At 35.6% G+C, this 23,696-nt stretch overlaps 1 long non-coding RNA gene across 1 annotated transcript; it reads right to left on the bottom strand.

Moving 5' to 3' along the window:
- Nucleotides 1–5,512: 5,512 nt before the first annotated feature.
- Nucleotides 5,513–11,346, bottom strand: LOC113328698. The gene is made up of 8 exons (XR_003349529.1): nt 11,097–11,346; nt 10,604–10,729; nt 10,182–10,362; nt 8,391–9,458; nt 7,882–8,068; nt 7,237–7,424; nt 6,128–6,212; nt 5,513–5,979 (listed from the first exon to the last, which is right to left on the bottom strand). It is a non-coding gene; the product is annotated as an uncharacterized LOC113328698 (long non-coding RNA).
- Between the last annotated feature and the right edge of the window lie 12,350 nt (nt 11,347–23,696).

Genomic DNA, 23,696 nt, shown 5'->3' with positions numbered 1-23,696 from the left:
GGGGGGGGGGGGGGGGGGGGGGGGGGGGGGGGGGGGGGGGGGGGGTATCAGGGGATGATCTCTGGACTAGCCAGTAGAGAATTGAAACAAATTTTATGCAATTCCAATTTCTGTTCTTCTTATGCAGTTAACAGTTGAATGTTATGTGTATGTTGTGTTTGAATTATTTTGTATGATGAATGCTTGTGTTTGTAATATGTTGAGCATGAGCTAAGTAGCATTAAGTTAAGGCTCAGTTGAAGCCTTATGCACTGTCAAATGGTGAATTGCTAGGACAGTTATCCTGATGTATGTTTTGATTGAGCAATGGGAAGAGATTAATGCTTATAGTGCCTGTGATTGATTGTTCTGTCAAAAGACAGTCAAGCTTACCTCTATACTAAAACTTGGCCTTGTATACTTGCAAGTTTTGTGTGCAACCCCATTTACACACCAATGATCCTGATCAATAGAAAACCCTTTTTGCCTCTTTATTTTCTCCATATTTCCACTGCAACATATTTTTTCTTTACCCGTAGTTGATTCTTTTTTTCTCCTTCTTTTTTATCTTCGTTTAACGAATTTATTTTTTATAAATAATCGCGAATGTTCAACTTTCCAAATCTGGTCACGATAGCTCCTACGGCTAAGAAAAGATATCATATGACAATGTTAAAAAATATTCAATTTTTACGACTAATAAATGATGAACTCTAACCGTATTCAGGTCCGTTTATAAATATTCAATTCATACGAACTAGCCATAGATGAGTGATGTTTTTCGCATAATTTGTACATACATGACAACAATAAACTCGGATACGGTTAAGTCGAATTTGTTACACCTAGTCATACAGTAGAAACTCTTTAAATTAATAGTCCCGGGATCAGAGAAATTTATTAATTTAGAGAGATTATTAATTTAGCGAGTAAAATTTTGGCTTGTGCAAGCCTAATTGGAATCATCAAATTATATTATTTTAAAGAGATAATTAATTTAACGAATATTAATTTAAAGAGTTTCTATTGTATATAGGTCCGTTTTTTGCATGATGTTTTTTCTTTTTGATCTAGCCAATTGTAATAAATTGACTGGGTTACCTAGTCGATTGTGGGTAAACTATTTGGCATATGTTACAATCTTTTGTACCCCAAGAACATAATGGGAAACAAATTTATTCCTTAACCACTAATTATAAGTCTAACCTTCTCTAGTCTAATCTACCAACTAAAACTCAATTAACTCAACTAACGTAAATCATTACTCCCTCCGTTCCTAAATAGTAGGTTGGTTTCTATAAATAGATGTTTCAAAAAAATAGGCTGGTTTCCTAATTGGGAAAGTCAAATGTTACTTTAGTTTTCTGGGACCACTTTTCTCTTAACTTCTTTTGATGACAAGTGTCATGTGGACCATTTCACTTTACTTCTTTTGCTGACAAGTGTCATGGGAACCATTTCACTTCATTTCTTTTATTGGCAAGTGTCATGAGGACCACTTTGAATGATTAGTTCTCTTAATTTCCTTAATTTTCTCTAAAAACAAAACCAGCCTATTAATTAGAAACGAAGAGAGTATAATATAAATAAATAAAAATGAATCCAGGCCTTGTTTAGAGAAGTTAAGCCCCGATCGAAGGTTCGACAGACTTCAAACAAGAGTCGAGACAACCTAAATAATAATAATAATCTTAGGGGTGAGCGTGGATTGTCGAACCCGCCAGCCCCGACCCAATCCACGGGCAATTTGTTGGACGGGCACTTAACCCGTTTATAGGTAGGTTGGACATGGACCTATTCATAAAAATCCACAAAATATTGGATGGGATGCGGGTGTAAATCTAAAAATTCATTCGCCACTCGCACCCTCTAAATTAAGGGTAGCTTTAGAATTATGTAAGGTATAATGGCAAGTTTAGTAATTTATAATTTGTACCAATAGTCTATCTATTTCGTATTATTTATTTACAAAAAGGTTTAGGTTTACACATTCCTACTAGAGAAGTGGAGAGGGTTTGGTCAAAATGATCTAAGGATGATTTAGGACGTGATAAATAAGTAATTGAATTGTGTTTTTATTTAATTTTGTTTTCATTTTACTTAAATAGCAATTTTAATGTAAATTTGTGAATCTACCCATATCCAACTCATCCACCTGGCCACATGAGAATCTCGATTCACGGGTGACAGACCGGATGTGGGTGACACAAAATCCACAAATTTTGCTCGTTGCTCATCCCTAACAACCTTTTTGACGGTGGCGGAGCCGGACTAACCCCCACCCCCAAATCTTCATAAACGACATAATCACCCTTCATTTGCCTGGTATTTAGTCCACCAGTTACCTAAGTCTTAAGTTCATTTAAATCCCCTTATTTTTTCATAAAATTATTTTTAGCCCCCTACATTGAGTTTTCCGGCTCTGCCACTGCTATCTGACTTAAAAACAATGATACCAAAACCAAACTGTTTTACTAGAAGGAATTAACGTAATGGTTTCGTCTCAATCGGAACTGAGACACCTTGACGGCTTTATTTTGGTGAAATGCTCAACGAAATCTGTGAGCACTTGTTTTAAAAATTTATACCATTTAGTCAAAGCATATTGTGAAGGCACTGAGGATTTTAGGCTGACATGAACTCGCCCCTCGTGATATGATACGCAATTTTACCCAACAGAAAAAAGAAAATCAAGTCTGATTGATTGTTATTTTGTAAGAGTGAGAAAAAATTAGATAGGGTTACTGGCTTAAATTCCATTGGGCACCATCAGGGTAAGAGTATATGTAGGACTTTTTACAATGGGAATCGCTTTGCTTCAGTTTAGAGTGTTATGTATATGCACTTGTATTTAGATTATCAGGATATCTTGTTCAATGAGCAAGTTGCTAATCAGAGATTTTATTAAGTGGAATGGGGGGTTCAGTAAAAAATGACGAGAAACACGTTCACTATCAGACTTCGTGAATCGAGAGGAACAACATGGCGTCAGTAACTGGGAACACAAAGATGATTGTCATGGGCGTGTTCACAAATAATGCCTGCAGACTCACGATAATATGATAAATATACTGCGTCTGAGGGGATGAATCGGTTATGTTGATTCCTTGACTCAGAGTCCTTAAACTCTTCCTCGTCTCATCAACTACAATCATCTTTCTTAACTTGCATAATAAGATAAATAATGGATGAAGTATAAAATGTACGAACATGATGTACCATAAGTATCGAATCGAAGATGCAAAATATAAATGCATGAATATAGATGAAACGATTAACTTATGTGATTCAGCACTCAGATCTCTGTCTGCGGGTTTGGGTTTTTCATTATGTGTATGATGGTTACAGAAATAGTCGAATGACTTTGAGATCAACGTAGGCCTGCATAGCAGGAGGGGTGTCACTTACACTTTCTCTATCTCTCTCTGTCTCTCTCCTATTCTCCTCTAAGTGTTCTCCGATCCCCCTCTTCACTTGGGAGAGAGGGGTATTTATAGGGTGGTTACGTGGGGTCCACTTCTGAAGCCCGTTATAACCTTATCCTCTTGTGTCTTGTGCCGCTTACGCAGAGGTTTTCGTGTTCTCGGTTCTCTCTGCGTGTTCCGTTTGAATATGCAGTGCTATCTGCGCTTCCTCCACAGGCTGACTGACACGTATGCTATTTGAGGGTATTTAATGCGGGTAGTTGAGATGTCTGTCCGCGGCAGACAGTTGTCCTCTGCCCCTGTCTTGTCTGCGTCAGTTAGACTATCCTCAGCCGTAGATCTTAGATCTTTCTGGGGATAGGATAAAGTGACTCTTGGGTTATCCTCCAGTGCTTCGCAGTGTTCTAGTGTTTCTGTCTCCTCGATCCTCTACCGTTGGATCTGGTGGGTGGCGACGCTATCTTGACAAGACGCGTCTCTTGGCTGTCCACGTATGATATCATATCTTGATGCTCTCAGCCGCATGTCCTCCACGCGTGTCTTTGTAGACACGTGGCGGAAGATGAAATGTGTACCTACAATAATCACGGGCAGGAAAACAAACTATGGTATGTTCCTGGATTGTCATGTAACTCATGTTGATTACCGATGGAAATCACTAGAGTTTAAAATATTTTGTTTTTCTCAGGAGGATAATCTAGAAAAATATAACACGTCGTGAACTATAAAATTCAATGAAAAAAAGCATTAAAATATTGAATTCTAAATATCAAAAGAGATCATAATCTGCTTCTCGTAGTGTCCGGCCCTTTATGCCGGCCACTGTTTTTGACATCCATCGTCTGTTCATCACTTTCTTTTCTACCTTTACTTTACTTTCTCTTTTTCCCTTTTCTTTTGTCATGCGATCTTGTCCCTTCCTTTTCTTCTCAGCTTTACTTTACTTTCTCTTTTCTCTTTCATTTGCTGATACAAATGTAACGAAAATAGTAGTCGGCATAGTGATCAACCTATTCTATTTTTTCTCATAATGAATGTGATTATCTATTTAAATAGGAAGATTTAAGGGATAGGCGTCGGATCTCCTGTCATGGGGGGATTCACATTATTTTACATTTTGTAGATATTTGTCCCATTGTTCTTTTTAGTAAATGATTTTCTATTAAGTACCTATTGGCATAGAAAATCAGTACATTATGTTACCAGCGAAAAAAATGCAATTTAAAATAAAAATCACCAACCATATTCGTTTGGGAAAATTAGGCTAAGACCCAATTCATGAGTAACCCATAATACGAGGTCCTTATTAAAAGAAGTTTAAATCTAGGCCCGAGTTATTAAAAAACATTCATGTCCTTTTATATATTGTTAAACCCCAAATTAAATAAAATTTAAATTTAAGCCCAAATTTATTAAACATAGGCCCAAAATTATTAAATTATAGTGTGAATATGTAAACAGAAGTTACACATGCATATGACATGTGTATCCAGAAGTTACACATGCTTATGACATGTGTAATGCATAGTTACACATCAAAAAAATAGACATAAAAAAACGCATACAAAAAAGACATGTATTACTTTAATATTCATTTATAATAATTTCGTAGCATATGTAAGTAGAAGTTACACACACATCTGTCTAGTGCAATTGAGAGTTACATATGCATCTACCTAGTGTAATTGAGAGTTACACATGCATCTGATTTGTGTATTGTCAACTCCAATTCCAGCGAGACCATTACCACATTTAAGCAATTAGCATGAAGTTATCTGAAACCTGAAATATAACAACAAGCAATCAAAAGTGCTTTCATCTGATAATCTCAAATATCTCGATCTATAAAAAATAAATATTATAGAACAATTGTAAGGCAAAATTATTTTAGCATGTGTAACTGGGAGTTACACATGCAGCCGTCATGTGTAATTGAAAGTCACACATGCATATGACTTGGATACCTAGCATGAGGATTTTTTTGGTTGCAAGTTTGTTCATTTTAGCATGTGTAACTAGGAGTTACACATGCATCTGTCTAGTGTAAAGAGGAGTTACACATGCATATATCATGTGTAACTAGGAGTTACACCTATATATGACTTGTGTACTCAGCTTACTGACTTTACTTGTGATATTCACAGTTGTAACGCATATGTTACAACTAAGAACCAATTAGTTATTTTGCTAATTCTGATTTAATGGCAGACAAGGTTTCAAACATGAAATAAATTCGCAGAACACACATTCAATGCCTGGAGCCCAACTACATAAAACTAAAGTACATCATTAAACAACAGATTTTCAAGATGATGATTCCTTAATAGATAAAGAAGCAACAATGTTCAGACAAGTGTTGGACTTAAAGAATTTAAATAGTAGCTAGCATTTGTGGGTAAGAAGTATCTGCAATTGAAGAGACTCTCACATACGGAGTAGTATTCTAAATATGTTTTTTTTTTGTTCAGCCACAACAGTCAAACTGTGCCCCTCGTCTTGTTATTCAAGAGTCTCACTGACACCAGCAATCACCTTAAATCCTTGAAAACGTGCATATGCAACTATTTCCAAAGAACTACAAAACCATATTTCAAAAGCATCCAATCAATGTTATAGAACTATACAAAAATTAAGAAAAACCAAAGAAAAAGATGTTGTGCTACAAGAGCTGTACATAATAATAGCAATTAAGCTTTTGTGCAAAAAAAAAAAAAACTAATTACCTCATTTGATTCATTTGGCAAAGCCCTTCTTTTAGAGTGGTTGAGAATAACCCAGGGGATGTTCAAACTGGAAAGCATCTCAGTACTGCATAAACAAAGGACGCGAGTTTTATTTATTTATACATGCCTGGGTAGTATTCAGGCATCAGACCAAAACATAGAACACATGAATGCATGATGTGAGAAGATTAATTACTGTAAATAGGAGTTACACATGTATTTGAATAGTGTAACTAGGATTTACAGATGCATTTGAATAGTGTAAATGAGAGTTACAGATGCATCTGACTTGTGTAACTGAGAGCTACACATCCATATAATGCAAAAAAATGTTTAATATCTTACACCTAACTCGTAATAAACAGTAGCATTGCAAAAATTTGTACCACATAAAATCCCTTTTGCATAAAAGTGCTACATGTACAGTACTAGTGTGCATATTGATAGTGCAACAAAATTTGTTCAACAAATCAAGTTCGATAAAGATAAAAGTGAAGGTGCAAAACCATACATGTGAGGGATGTATTTGAGGCAGCCCCAAGTCACTTTGCCTCCCATAGAAAATCCAATTACATAAAATTTTGATCCTAAACCCAACTGGTCAGCAAGCTCTTCCACATCTAAAGCTCTTATCTGTAGGTTTCAATTCGGATCATTTTCTCCATACCTAGATCTATCAAAAGACACCATATATATCCCTAAGTCTTCAGCCAATTCAACGCTAGGATGTTGATAAGGACATCAATTGCAAACCACAAAACCCAAATTAAGCAAATTTACATTATTTTCCTTCTGAAATGTATAGTTTAAGAGAAAAATCATCTATGCATGGCAGATATACATCCCTAAATGCATGTGTAATTTCCAAAATGCAAGTGTAACCATCAATTACACATCCTAAAAGCATGTGTAACTAGCAGATACACATGCTAGAAAGCATGTGTAACTAGTAGATACACATGATTATAACAACACAAATTTCATCAAAGATAGGTTCCTACCAACAGAAGGTTCCATACTTTTCCTATAATTCTATAACAATTAGCATATAGTGACATAAATAGTTACAGATGATAAGACACTCAAAGTTCTTAGAGTTCAATTTTTACCTTCAATAGTTGTACTGTAGTAACTGGAACCTAACACCTTAAAACCTCTAGTGCCAACAATCTCCAAATGTAAAGCAGAGTCTTGTCACCCCCAACAGAAGGTAGAACTTGTTCCAAAATAGCTACTGCCTTTTTAATGATTATTCATCAGACAAACAGAAGATGTTTTCTCCAGTTAACTGGAATTTCTGTAATAAAAATTAGAAAGAAGACTTTGAATATAATCATTTGAGCAGGTACCACTACACAATCATGTATATCTAATAATAACTGTATAATATGTATCTTTAAGTAACCATGAGTATTTTGCCCAGTACTAACAAATTTCCCAAAATTGTTTTTCTATATACAAACTTATGAAATGATGAGGCGCACTTGGAAACAACTTAAAAAGTTTGAGATTGGAAAAGAATCAGATATGGTGGCAGCAATTCGACCAGATAAAATTCATACACAACGAGCAACCATAGAAAACATTTGATTGTGACGCCAGCAGGCCCAACCAAACTTACAACGAAGCTTATAGAAAAGAACACTATAATATAAAAATATATTTCGAACTTACCAGGGAACATGCGATCAGAATGCAAAAATTAACAACAAGCATTTTGAAATACTACCGAATGCAATAGAGAAATTTCTCACCTTTTTTTCTCAAGATCGAAGATATATATATATATATATCACCAAAACAATTAACATCTAACAACCACTGTCCGTCTGAACTGGCGAACATCCTTGTTACGGGTGGCTCACTAGGTGTTAAATCGCTGTTAGGGTCCCGGGAAGGTGTGAAAGTATGCAAAAGTTTTCTACTTTTAACTTTAACAACCTGCAAAAGAACAAGAACTGATTAAAAATAAATCAATCACGTGATAAACCTCATACAGCTAACTAAATCTCTACCAACCACTCTTTAAAGAGAATTCGTAATTTAATTATGTGCATATTTTTTACTATGCAAGTGCCACTTCATTTGTAAGACCCTATAAACCAGCATTATAGGTATTTAACTCCTCTTTCTCACAGCTTGAGCTTTAGTTATTTCTTGCCAATTAATGAGAATAAAGTATGATCACTAACAACAAAGGGCTTAATTACTTCAAATCAACAGAAAAAGATATTGAAGAGATAGATTTATTTGAAATACTTACATTCTATCATGTCCTGCAATAATCAACTTTGAAGAATCGGCACTGAAAACTATGGAATGAGCAAATGAAAAGTTCAGAGGGTAACTCCTTTTTGGCAAGTGTAGAAGCATTTTTTCTAGATTTGGAATATTTAAAAAGGTGTGGTTTCTCATGGTTGGAATACGCAAACAACATTCCACTACCAGACATGGTGCTGCATATTATCTTCGATCTTCTCTTAATGATAGTAAACAACGATGTCCTTGCACCTTTTCTAGAGTCCTTGCCATCTTTAAGTGAACAAGTGAAACATCCAAATAGTTGGGGTTCTGAAGTAATATCATAGAAGCACCATCTATAACTGTATTCTGCACCAACTGAATGGGCACTCTTTGTGGTGCAGGGCAAATATCATGTGGGGAAAAGTTGGTGAAATCCTGAGCAGAATATGCAAACAGCTTTGCATCGTCACCAGCAGAGAATAGCACAGGAACTTGCAAGTTTGACCACTTCCAATAACTGAAATCATTAGGTTCCCGACGACGACGACGTTCTCTTTTTAGCTTTTTATCAGGTAATGGGTTTGTCAATAAAGAAGTCCCTTACTAAATCATAACTGGAGTACGTTAAAGAATTAAGGAGGTCAACTTCAATGAACTATCTATACAGATGTTGTGTAATGTGACAATATGTTAGATGATCAAATCATAATTGAATTATCTTGGCATTTTATGGGAGAATAAGCCCTCCAGGTTTAAGCCAACGATCTCAGGCAGTAATTACACTACCCAACATACTCTATAAAGAAAAAGAACGATAATTCAGATGACATGAAAGAACATGCACTGACATGGTAATGTCAGAAACCAGTTGGGATAAAACAGAAAGTTGATGGATAGAGGGCATTCTAATATCAGGAAAAATAGAAACAGCTCTGGAGCACTTATTTAAGAGACCGGCATATCTGTCCTATTTATACTAGTAGGTATTATTCCCCATGAAAATGAAGTCATTACAAACCTCATATAAGAGCATGTATCCCATACATTCCGAAATGATAACATCAACCCCCTCCGGGATTTCGACATCCTGCATTTAAAAGCATCAGAAAAAGCACATGCACATGAAGCTCTTTCACATTTTTCAAATGAAGGTAAAGAGACATGAGGTCCTGAGCTAGGAAAAGAAGACTTCGTATCTTAAATGACTACACTTATATAGTTGATAGTTCTACTGGTGACCATATGCAATAATTCCAAATATCCAACCAAACTTGCTCTTTCACATTATACAATTAAACTTGTATCATTTTAAGAGCAACAACAAAATGATACAATGTTCAATACCTAGTTTGCAACTATTTCAGGCATATATACAAACTAGTAAACTGAACTATATATCATTCCGGGTTCATTCAAAATTTCACACATTCCATTACCATGTGTAACTAGAAGTTACACATCCACTTAAACATGTGTAACTAGCAGCTACACATCAAATTGTCATGTATCACTGGAGGTTACACATTCTCACCGTTGTACGAAAAATCAAACCCACAACTCCAACCAGTTGTTTAATAGTGTATCTTTCAAATTACACCAGCAAAAGGATTTACTAATGCAATCAAGAATGGACAAACATATCCAATTTGTCATATCACTGGCTCTGTTGTATATAATTGATAAAAAGATACAACATATCAAACACAGGGCATGAAGGACAGGTCTAGTGTACAATTGGTATCAGTCAAATGATATATGCAGCATACTGCACACTATTCAAACTACAAACAAACCAAGAAAGTGAAATTACCATGGCTAACCCGCAACTTCAGATCTAACGGATGTTGCTTCCTGTCATCCTCCTCCGCCCGCTTCCACCATCGTTCGATTCCATCCATATGAGCCATCCCAACCACTTATACAACTTTTCCTTGAAGACTTCGAAGGTTCGTAAACATAAACTTGTCTCTATCTTCAAGCATCACCTCAGACTTTGTCATTTAAGATAGATTCAACAATTTAGTATTGTTATCTCTCTCCAAGAGGAACAAGAGTTGAGCACAAACTACTGTATATTGTATTGGAGGCAGAAAAGTAAAAACAAATGGCATTGGTCTGTCCTCGAGTATAATCATACAGTACAGGAGGAAGAAGGAAAAACTAGTGTTTCTTTCATAATCTGGATGCATATCAGGGAACCTTAACATAGACTAGAGTTACACAGAAACTTACAAACTCCGGCCAAAATTTCTTTGGTAGCTACACATCAAATTTGCTTCCAGGTATCTTCATTCATTGAGATTTCATCTTCAAGACAAGGTACTGAACGTAGCAAATACAGATTGAACTTTAAACAATCTGCGAAGAGAAAATAACATCAAGGATGAGCTCAAATCAGTTCGAAAATCAAAGTAAAATGAAATTCGTATCAAATAGATAGGTAAAACGGATAACTATTCAAAATTTTCGAATCTGAAAACCAATTTTAGATCGAGATAAGAGATTAAATGATAGATCGAATTTTGTTCAGAAACCCTAGAAATTTTTCTTTGAAAAGTTTCTCTCAAAAGTAAAATTGAGGTGAGATTATAACAAATCCAACTCTGATTATGATTTCAGTAACAGATTTAAACTGAAATCAACTATTAAAGTTTCGCAAATAATTTTTCAAAAATTAAAAATCGAAATCTAAGAATTAAATCAACCGATTGAGTTGAAATTTTACCTGTTCGATTTGATTTTCTAGGAGAATCTTCATATTCAGTTCCTGCTGATGATGAATATCCATTGACTTTCATTGAATCTCCGAAGAACAACTGATGTTGATTTCGAATTTATGATTAGATGATCGGGATCTTTGTTTGTAAAGCTTAGATCTAAGTTCTGAAATCATTTGTCACTGAAAATTTCGACTAGAAATCGTGTTCTCGGCTTGTTTCTTCGTCCAAGAGAGAGAGCAATAGAAAATGAGAGAGAGAAAGAGAAAGAGAGAGTGAAAAAGAAAATGAAACTGAAAATGAAAACTAAACCTAGTTTTATTAACTATATATACTAAAGGGCCTTTCCGGAATTATTGAAATTATGGTTTACTAATAAGTACTGAAATCTAAAGTTTTGGGCCAAAAAATATCAAAATGTGAAAGAATGGAGTTGACAGTGAAGGATCCATTTAGTGGGGCTTCTATATATTGAATCCATATAGTAGGGGGTTCTAGTATTTTTCACTATTCGTTTATTATCTGATGTTAACGAACTTCTTCTTTTCAAAATTAGATTATCTTTTCTATATATTCTTTTTTTTTGTTAGGATTAATATTGGGAACTCTACCGATTATCATAGCTCTAGCCTTAACAATACCAACTTCATGGTTTTCTTTCTTAGTACTAAATATAAGGTTGTTCCTACTGTTCCAAATAGACCACATGATAGAAGCAAACATATATTTAGACTCAAAAATGGTATCAATCAGCCAATGAGAAAGTCAGTCAAACAAAGAAGAATTACAGAAATTACTAGTACGCAAACATAGACCGGAGGAATGCCAAACAACAATAACAAAGTGGTAAAGAACCAAGGCATACATAACAGATTCATTTGAAAAAAAACATCTAGGAAAAATCATAGAATCAATAGACATTTTAATTCAAAGAACAATTTTGGCAGGTAAAATATTTTTGGCCGCTTTCCAAACTAAGAGATGAATACGGTACATGACTCTAATTTTCCGAATATGCTTCCAAATATTGGTAATTTTGGAAAGTTTAGGACATCTGAGATCCAAGTAGGCAGATTTACAACTAAATTTTCCATTCTTTGAAAGCTCCTCAGCCCTCCTAGTAGGAGTGCACAACTGACTTTAGGGAATAATGACAATCTTCTCAATAGAAGCATTATAAAAATGGCTATCTGGTCATGATCAATTAAGAGATTTTCATGTTGGGATTCCGTGGGACTAAAGGTTAAGCTTAGCATATCCCAAAGTTGGGATCCAATTTTCACACGAAGGATAAATAAACCGACCATCCCATATTCTAGGAGAAAAATGGTTTAATGAGTTCCTTAATGGTGTGGGGACATCTCTAGATTCAAGAGAAAATAGAAGGAAAATTGGCATTAAGGAAATCAAAATTAAAGAGATATATAGCCTTAAGAGCAGTACATAAGGAACAAGCAGGACTCTGTACAAGCATCCCTTGCTAGCATGACAAGGTTATGATCAGCTTTCCTGAAACCCAAATCTCCATCACTCTTTGGGGAACAAAGAACATCCTAACCAAACAAGTGCAACTTTTTGTCTTAGGGATCCAAAATTTCACCCCACCAAAACTTACACAAGTGGTAATCCATCTTTATACAAAAGAATTTGGGATAAAAAAAGTAGCCACTTGGTAAATGGGGATGGCCTGGCCAACATGTTTAACTGGGGAAGTACAAGATGCTTGAGACAAGAGTTTATGGTACTAAGAGGAAATTCTAGCATCAACATATTGCAAAATGCTCATGTGGGTTTGAATCTTATTTTTTGAAAGTTGATGATACCCAAATGTTTTTTTCCTATAATCAAGAGTATGGATGTTAAGGATGGAGGATAGTTGACTGATGACAAGATTGAGTGTACCTTTAATAAAAATAATAACTGACTTATCAGCATTAATCTCCTGACCAGAAGCTAAACAATACTTATGGAGATAATCCTTTATGTTCTGGAAATCCTGAACCGTTTCCCTAGAAAAAAGCAAACAATCATCAGTAAATAGCTGGTGATTTATGGCTAGGGCATTTCAACAAATTTTAATACCTGTTATAAGATATAAGCTACTCAACTTATCAATGTAACAAGACAAAGCTTTAGAGCAAAAAATATAGGGAAATGAAGATACAGGATCTCCCTGTCTAAGGCCTCTTTCAGGTTTTATCAAACTTCTAAGGATACCGTTAATAAGAACAGAATAAAGAACCATAGCAATGCATTGTATTATTAAGGAGATCCAGTGCTCAACAGACCAAGTTTCCTAAGAAATTTTCCAGAAAGTTTTTGTTCCAACTTATTATAAGCATCGTTTTAATAACAGATAGACCCTCATTTCACTCATAGTGTTTGAAAATAAACACCAACTCATTAACTAGGAGGATATCGTCAAAGATACTCCTTTTTGGGACAAAATATTATGGTTCTGAAAAATGAGGCCATCCATGAGAGGTTTAAGTATATTAGCTAAAGTCTTAAACATAATCTTATACACAAAGTTACAAAGTCCAATGAGTCTATCTTGGGTGACTAACTCTGCCATGAAAATTTTGGGGACAAGGGATATTAGTATGATTGAGGAATTTTCCTACATGACTAGTTCTGAAAAAGGTTAGGATTATTTCAATAACATAATTTCGGATAATATCTCAATATTTCTAATAAAATAGGCCTGTAAAATCATGGGAACCTGGATCCTTTTCTCCTATTTGTAAAGCAGCATTTTTAGTTTTCTCAGGAGTAAAAAGAATGTTGAGATTGGAGAAAACCTAGTGGCGAGGTCAGTGAAGATGTCTTCCTGGAATAGCTAGGGGCTAGAGGAGTAAAAGTTTAAACTAATCAATAAAAGAGGATCTTATGTTTTTTTTATTAGTTAAAGTAGCACAAGAATCATTTTGATAGACTAATAACATTTCTCTTTCTCTTAAAAAGAGTGATTCTACAGAAATATGAGATATTTTTATCCCCTTCTATGAGCCAAATTTATCTGGATCTGTCTTTCCACTACAATTTCTCTAGACACAAAAAATCTAGTCAATTCAAAGTCTAGCAATCAAAGGGAATTAGTTGGGTCACTAAACTGTATGTCAAAAAAAAACATTTCTAGTAATAGACATATCATTTTGGAAAAAAAAAAGATTTGTTACACTCCCTGAGGTCTTTTTTGGTATTAAGTAATTTATGTTTGAGCTTGTAGGCAGGGATCCTACCACCTTAACCGACTAGGAATTTTCTATAATATATTTACAAGTTGGATTTTCAATCCACATAGCTATAAAATGGAAAAGTATAGGCATACAATCAACTTCAAAATTGAAACTAATGTGCATATGCAGTGATCAAAGGAATCTTTAGGGAGGTTATTAACACAAAGTTTTGGAAACAACACTTCACCATTACAGTTTATGAGAATCTATTAATTCTTTCTAGTATCAAACTAGCATCGGTCTGCATATCATACCAGGTGAAACTTGGGTCCGAAAAGCAGGGTCATCAAATACATAACGAAAATTCCTAAGATTGTTAAAATCCCCATCATCAACTTCAAGACCTCCATTTTTGTCTTCTGAAGTTATTAGGAATCACCAACGAAAAAAGTCGGGTTACTATGGAGAATCTGTGGGAGCTCACATTGGCTAGACCAGAAAGCATCTCTCAGAGTATGGAATTGGGTTCACCATACATAAAGTGGACATGACAAAATTTTGAGTGAATGTTGTCATTGGTAGTAACATAGGTGCCTCTAGAATTAGAGGATATAATGTTGAGATCAGTTTCCAAGCGAAAAACAGACCGTCACTTCTACCTATGCAGGGAATATTAAAAGCACAAGAAAACCCCTTTTTTTAAATTTCTATCCGCAATGTCATTCTTCATTTTTATTTCTGACAGGAAAACTATATCAGGATGGATATTTCTAAATATAATGCTACGTACTTTGTTGGCATATTTGTTTCCTAAAGAAAATTCCACATAGCCATAAAATGAAAGGGTTTAGGCATACAGTTTATGAAACCAATAGGCATACAGTCTAATTATAGTTTATGAGACATCTATTAAGTCTTTCTAGGATCAAACCAGCTACAATATGCATATTAGACCAGCTGAACCTTGGGCCTAAAAACCAAGGTCATGCAAATAAAATATATAACAAAAAATTCTAAGATTTTTAAAATCCTCGATTTTGTCTTTTGAACCTAATAGGGAATTAAAAACACAAAGAAAAAAAAATCGGGTCACAATGGGAATCCGTGGAAGCTCACATTGGATAGAATAAGCATATCTAAGAATCTGGAATTGAGTTCACCATACACAAAGTGGACATGATAAAGTTTTGAGTGAATATTGCCATTGATATCAACATAGGTGCCTCTAGAGCTGGAGGATATAATGTTGAGATCAAGTAAATTTTTCCGAGCCAAAAACAGACCGCCGCTTTTACCGATGCATGGTACATTAAAATCATTTTTTTTCTTAAATTTTCCAGTCGCACTGTCATTTTTCATTTTAATTTCTTACAGAAAAATTATATATATCAGGATTGATATCTCTAAGAAGAATGCTAAGTACTTTTTTCGAAGATTCCTTTCCTAAAGGCAACTCCTACAAGAAGGGAAAATCATTTTGATCCCACCATGGGATGACCAAAACAGAAAAACAGATGGGAAAATGGGAAAACTATTTATTTTTCCATTGCAGTCTAATGAGAGTCGCGCGCTTCTATCTAATCCATGGGTTCAACACCAACCGCCAGCGGATTCGGCTAAGCCGCGTGTCCCCACATAATCCGCTGGCGGTTCAAAACAACCGTCTGGCCCTAGTTTGGATGACAACGGATATATCTAAACAGTTTGATCCAACACAACTCCTTTTAAGTACTCTATAAATGTTCATTTTTTTCATTTGAATCACACCTTCTACAAAATCACATACCATCACAATAATCATTTTTGTTCATTTCAATCACACATACTTGTACCATCTCAATCTATCAAAAAATTTCGAAAAATCCCTTTTTATAAAAAACATGGCCATCCCCCTCGCAATAAACGATAGCGAACTTCCTTTTAAAAATCCCACAAGCGCGTTCAACATCCTTTCTCATAGACATTTGTTGGCCGTTAAAATACTTCATATCCTTCGAAGTCGTTGGTCCAAACCTTGTATGGCTATAGGCTTGAACCAAAGTTGACCATTCTGGACAGATCTCGTCGGCCAGATAATACCCCTGAGTGAAATCATGATCGTTGATGGTGAAGTTACAATGCTGCGCCATCCCATGCTTAAGATCTTCAAACAATAGTGACTTATGCAAAATGTGGATATGATTTTGTGAGTCCGAGAGTCTAAAAAAGCATGCAAAATCCAACAATCATAAGTAGCCGAAGCTTCCAATACCACATTTGGTTTTGAGTAGTGACCCTTATATGGACCTGTCCATTCAACATGATACGGATGTCATATCCTGTGCATGCAAGCATTCATGGAAACCTCTTGTTTTGTTTTGGGTAGTGATTCTATTAACATCTATCTGAGTAGGTTTCCGTAAGAAAGTTGGACCAAAATGCTCGCCTATTGTTTCGTAAAAAAATTTGAGATACCTAAATGCAGTTGTTTTACACATACAAATGTACTCATATATGGGACCCGCTGGTACCCCATAACATAGTATTCGGAGGGCTGCAGTGACTTTTTATTCACGACTAAATCCTCGTATATGTCGTGCATCATATTGATAATTAAATAAAGGTTGTACCTGACAAATCTCAGAAAAAATCATTTGAGTCAAGTTGCGGCCTATGCAGAATCGACGCTGAAAATATGCATCCTTGGAATACTCACATCCAAGAATAAAATAATCATACATCATCTTGTCGTGGTAAAAATATCGATCTCGCCCGTCCATCTTCTAGTCAAAAATTCTTGTGACTCTAAAAGGCTTTGGTATCATCCCTGAGTGTAATTGCAACATAAATTTTCGTCGCCTTATATCCTCAATTGTGTCTTCATCCATTTGACACAAAATTTGTACGTGCATTTCCTGCTCATCTTCATACGATATTTCATCCATTTCCATATCTTCCTCAGAAGAACCAAAATTGTGATTCATAGTTGAAAATTAAAAGTGACTGAAATTGAGAGAAAATTGATTGGATGAAAGAGTGTTGTGATTTTGGAGGATGAAATTGATTAGTATTTATTGAGATGAAAATTAGTCGTTCCGTAGGCCATTAAAAACTAGTCGTAGGGGGGCTTGAGTAATTCGCCAGCGGATATGGTAGAACCACCAGCGGTTCATCTTCGACCGCGCGGTCTAGCCTTTACCGCACATTTCTTCAACGCCCGCCAACTTCCTTTTACCATAGTGGAAAATCCACTTTTACTATCCACTTGGATGGGCAAAAAATTTAATTTGAACATTGCCATTGGAACTGCCATAACCCTCTCACATCCTAAAAAAGCATATTCACACTACGCACTTGAAATAAAGATGGAGATAGAAGTAATAATAACAGGAATAGTAGTTTCAGATTAGGAAGAGAAATTAGGAGGAGGAATAACCTGCTTGGTAGAGTCATCACTACCATTAAGCTGAGAATTAACCAATTCACCACTAGTTTGAATGCCTTGGGTAGCGTTCAGATCCAGAGAGACAGCCTCATGGGGAGAATTATTCCATACATCATGGTTTACCGAGGGTTGATAGTTTGGTTCAAGAACCTGACAAGATGATTGGTGGACAAATATTGGTATAATCTGGTTCAGAAACTTCATCAGTTACATGGGGACTACTATAATACTGACCAAAGCGGATTTAGTTGCACGGTGCGTTTCCTTTCATCATCCATTTTGGTTGATTTTACTCTTAAGATTAGTGAGGGAATTATGCTTAGCAACTATGATATAAACTCTTCTCGTGAAAGAGATAGAGGATCGGCTGGGACTACTATAATACTGACCAAAGCGGATTTAGCTGCACGGTGCGTTTCCTTTCATCATCCATTTTGGTTGATTTTACTCTTAAGATTAGTGAGGGAATTATGCTTAGCAACTATGATATAAACTCTTCTCGTGAAAGAGATAGAGGATCGGCTGGGATATCGGCAAGTTTGAATCTCTTTACAGTAGCTAGTTGAGCATACTGAGTCCAAGTTAGAGATAATATGATTTGAGACGGGTTTAGAGATAACCGGGAGGCATTTTTCTATAGTAGTTAGAGGCGGGGCTTGAATTGGGCCAGCATCTTGAATTTTCAGAGTTAATGATCTATTAGTGAAAGAACCTATATTGAATTTCCTATGGAGAGAATTGGTACCCGAAAAATGAAATACATCTTCAACAACTAGGACTTTTCCTTTGTCCAAATCAACAGTGGCCAGAGTATCTTCTACAATATTCATACTAACATCTAATTGACTGAAAAAACCATTAACAGACTCTTCAATAACTACCTAACTTGCTGAAACATGTACAGGTTGTGGAGGAATCCATCTAGCAATAGTTACCCCAGAAGGTGGACTTCTATGAGTTGCAGAATGACTAGAATCACCTACTTGTTGAGCTTTCTATGATTTACTTTTACGCAGAGCTTCTTTATGATTAATGATACGACGGGTATGACATAAAAACCTTAGAACCGTATCTACATTCAATGAGGAAAGATTTAGTAGTTGCACTCCGCTTTTAAATTATTATATACATCAGCTAAATATGTTAACTTAATATTATACGACTTGCTCACTTTTGCATTATGGGCGGTTCTTTTTGACTATACGGGCGAGTACCTACTTAAAGGTTGAGACCGTAAAAATATAGGTGTTAGAACATTGCTCGGTCGAATTCACAAGTGTTGTTATCTCAAGCTTGTTGTCAAATTTGAAAATGCGGGGGTCTAACAACCACACCCAACAATTCGTTTGGAAATCTGAGAGAACTTACTCCAATACACTTTCTAGAGAATCAACTAGACAGTTAGACTCAATCTAGAATAAAGTATATCAAAGAGTTTAATATCTCTAACTCTTAATTCAATCCGCAATCAGCAAATAGAAATTTGCGAGCCTGGTTGAATATAAGAGGAGTTACTTGAACGGTACTGAATACCAATGTTCAAGTGTCAATCAATATAAATCAACAACCAAAGGTTGGATATTCTAATTGATTGATCTTAACGCACAACCTGTGATATTTCGATTATATAACAAAATATAATGCGGAAAATAAATAACAAAGACACCAGAATTTTGTTAACGAGGAAACCAAAAATGCACAAAAACCCCGGGACCTAGTCCAGATTGAATACCACACTGTATTAAGCCGCTACAGGCACTAGCCTACTACCAATTAACTTCGGACTGGACTGCAGTTGAACCCTAATCAATCTCGCACTGATTCAAGGTACAGGTGCGCTCCTTACGTCTCTGATCCCAGCAGGATACTACACACTTGATTCTCTTAGCTGATCTCACCCACAACTAAGAGTTGCTACGACCCAAAGTCGAAGACTTGATAGACAAATCTGTCTCACACAGAAAAGTCTATAGGATTGAATAAATCTGTCTCCCACAGAAATATCCAAGAGTTTTTGTTCCGTCTTTTGATAAATCAAGGTGAACAGGAACCAATTGATAACCCGGACTTATATTCCCGAAGAACGGCCTAGTATTATCAATCACCTCACAATAAACTTAATCGACTAGCGAAACAAGTTATTGTGGAATCACAAACGATGAGATGAAGTTTGTTTGTGATTACTTTTCTATCTTGCCCATCGGTGATATAAAATATCGAGCCAATTATTATTCGATTGCACTCAACACGATAGAAACAACAAGATCAGATCACGCAACTACAAAGATAATAGTTGGGTCTGGCTTCACAATCCCAATGAAGTCTTCAAGTCGTTAACCTACAGGGTCTCGAGAAGAAACCTAAGGTTAATGGAGAATCGAATCTAGTTATGCAACTAGTAACACACAGGAGGTGTGGGGATTAGTTTTCCCAGTTGCTAGAGTTCTCCTTTATATAGTTTTCAAATCATGGTTTGCAATCCAAGTTACCTTGGTAACAAAGCATTCAATATTCACCGTTAGATGAAAAACCCGATTCAAACATGCTAATATCTTTCAACCGTTAGATCGAACTTAGCTTGTTACACACAAATGAAATATACCCTCATTTAGGTTTATGTAACCGTACCTAAACGTGTACACCAGGTTGGTTCAAAAATAGTTAACCGAGGTTAGCCATATGATTACTCTCATATCAACCTTATTCATCTTAACCATAACTAGTTCAAATGACTCAAATGAAACTAGTAAAGGAGTTGTTCAATTATTTAGAAAACACAATTGAAACCAAATCGGTTTGATTCACTTGAATCAATCATGGACATTATAACCACAGTTTGCAAAGACTGCATTCCTTATGATTTAAATGCTTAAGTCCATGAACTAACTGATTTGACAAAGTAACCAGCTTAAGTATGCGTACGGGTATGCGTACTTAAGAAACCAGCTTTTTGGGTTTGTTAAGTTTCCAAACTGAGTAGAAATTTTCGGTTCGAAAACTTCCGCCAGTATGCGTATGGGTACGCATACTTAAGGTGACTAGTTTAGGAGTTTGTAATTCCCAAACTCAGTAGATATTTTCGTTCGAAAACTTCCGCCAGTATGTGTACGGGTACGCATGCTTATCTTGTCTCCTTCACCAATTTCGTATACACACATATGCATACTCTTGGTTCCCGGTTTATGGATTTATACACTAATGTGCGAACACACTATATATGCTTATATCCAAAGATGGTTACATCCTCAACTCTTTATTTCAATCATTAAAACATTCTTCTACAATGACAATAGCCGTTTTCACACACTATTAGCATCAAAGCAATTTTCAAGATATTGAAATAATCATTATCGAAACATTCCAAGGCTACATCAAATGATTGTATCACACAAACCATGTAAGATGTTACTCGGAAATTTTCTCATGATATAAGATGAACGTGGTCGAAGCGAAAGCTTACCAACACAGATTTCGAGAAATATGTAAGCGAGATATACTCAGCTCGAAATATCAAATGTGTATAGAGAAAACTATATCGTAACACGACTTATGTCTCAGTATAGGAGATAGTATAAATAGACTTTCCAAGTGATATATGAGTTCAAGTCTCCACATACCTTTTGTCGAAGAAGTTCCACAAGCTCCCATTAGTAGTTCTTCGTCTTCAAGAGATGAACGTCGAGAGATCTAAGCTCAACTACACTATCTATGTCCTAGTCCGAGACATCTATAAATAGGCTAGAAATCAAGACTTATAGTTTCGATCACTAACATTGACAAACATGCTTGAGATAGCAACGCATGCGAGTTCGAACGAGCAATGCTCTAACAAAATTTAGTTGTCAAAACTATATCTTGATTTCCAATCTACAATTAGTTAAGTCCCGGACTAAGATAAAAATATAGTTGAGAAATAATGGATCACGGCAGTCATCATTGCGTTCTACCGTTTGAAGGCGAAGATCAACCGAAGATTTTGGAGAACTTCATCAAAAAAAGGTAAGTGAATACTAAACCACCTATTTCAATTTTCTATCATTGAGACGATGTCGCATAACTAATTAGACTATCATGCATATACAAGAATTTCGAGTCAAGTTTATCTTGATAATTAGTTCTCGAAATATAATGACTAAGATTAATGAATATTTGTTTATTCTTGATGAATTTCAGTTATGGACAATTTATTGTTCACAATCAAAATCATGATTCAAGTTTTATCATTCAAATCGATTTAGAGAGAAATATAGAACTATTATAGATTCAGATAAATGACAATAATATCAGTCTTATAAACTGGGAAAACTGTTATAAGTCTGAAGCCGTATTACATGAACTCGTACACTTAGAGGAGTAGCTATATATCGACTTACATATTTGTGGTACGTATATCCTTATGCATATCATGTAAAAATCTGTTCAACTCGTGAACCGGATCGGTATGCATACTCGTATACAAACCGTTAAGGAACTGTGGTCTCGGAACTAGGTGAGTATCCATACCAGTATATGTAGCAAAATAGTTATGTGTTTCGGAACTCGGTTGTGTATCCAAACCGGTACACGTACCAAAATAGTTCCGTGGACTCCGGAACCGGTCATAGTCTTAAGGTATCCCTACCGGTACGCATACCTAAATAGCTCTGTTAACTGCGGAACTTGGTTTGGCTTGTTAGCTTACAAACCGGTACACGTACTGTGACTGACCTGACTCACGAACATCTATGGTATTTGTATTTCGTACACCTACTATAACCATGTCGATTATTTTCAAGTGCGACTAAATTAAATAATAATTAAAATCTGTTCAATTCTCTAAAAACACTGTGACTCAAGGTTAATATTTTTAGTGTTCATGAAAATGAATATTAAGCTTTTAAATTTAAATCGGATAATTTCGGCTAACCTCTTTGAACATAGTCTTTATACACGGTTCGATTACGGTTTCACCTAACTAGAGTGTATATTTTTTTTTATGTAAATCAGATTCAAAGATTCATCTAATGGTGGATATTGATTGCTTGGTTCCAAAGCTATCTTAGCTTAAACATAAAGAAACCTATGCTTTGAATGTCTATAAAAGGGGAACTTCAAGCAACTGCGATCTTTGAATCCCGACACTACTTTTTGGTGTGTCCTAGTTGTAATTAGAGTCGTCATCTTCCTAATCCTTTTAGAGTTTAACGACTACAAAGACTTCATAGGGATTCATGAAGTCAGGTCCAGTTATCTTTTCTTGATAACTCGAGTATCATGATCTTGATCGATTGTTGAGCTGCTCACTTGATCAAAATAGATAGAAATCATCAAAGTTCTCTTCCTCTCAAACTTTGTTGATTCCACAAGTTTTATACTTGTGAGGTAAATAATAATCTAGGTTGCACTTCGGGTTGCATAAGTTCGGATTTTGAGGTTAGCTAGACTCTGTCTATTGCTATCGATTTCCAAACCACCTTGATCGAAATCTTTTTGATCGTAAAGGAAATCATATATAGATTAATCTGTGGGAGGAAGATTGGTTCAAAGTCTTCAATTGAGTTGAAGCAACTCTTCTTTAAACGATATTTGGAATAGGTGTAGAAAACTCTTCTTCTTCTCTCTCTCTTTCTCTCTCCAAAAAGAAAAAAACCCAAGCTTTCATCAGCCTCTTGATCAGATTTGGTCCTTTTGGACCAGATTTGGGCAAAATTTCTTTTCTTTTTTAAGTTTTAGTCATTAGTTAATCAAATAAAACATGTTTTCTATTGTTTTGATGTCTTTAGGCATATTTCTTCGCCGTTTGGGGAGATTTTTCTTCGTCATTTTGGGCGATTGTCTCTTCGCTTTACGGGCGATTTTTTCAAATCTTCATTGCTGGATCGTGGCTTGCTATTCTCAATTCAAAAACATCAATCATCCAACACGGTATCGCTTTGAATCTATTTTTAATATAAGAGATTTAGGGAATCCGGGTTCGTTTGGGTGTACAAGATTACGGGAAACGTACACCTTTCTTTTAGGAGCAT

The sequence above is a fragment of the Papaver somniferum genome, chromosome 1 (assembly GCF_003573695.1).
Source record: "Papaver somniferum cultivar HN1 chromosome 1, ASM357369v1, whole genome shotgun sequence".
NCBI classification, from domain to species: Eukaryota; Viridiplantae; Streptophyta; class Magnoliopsida; order Ranunculales; family Papaveraceae; genus Papaver; species Papaver somniferum.
This window is presented reverse-complemented; position numbering and strand designations above follow the sequence as displayed.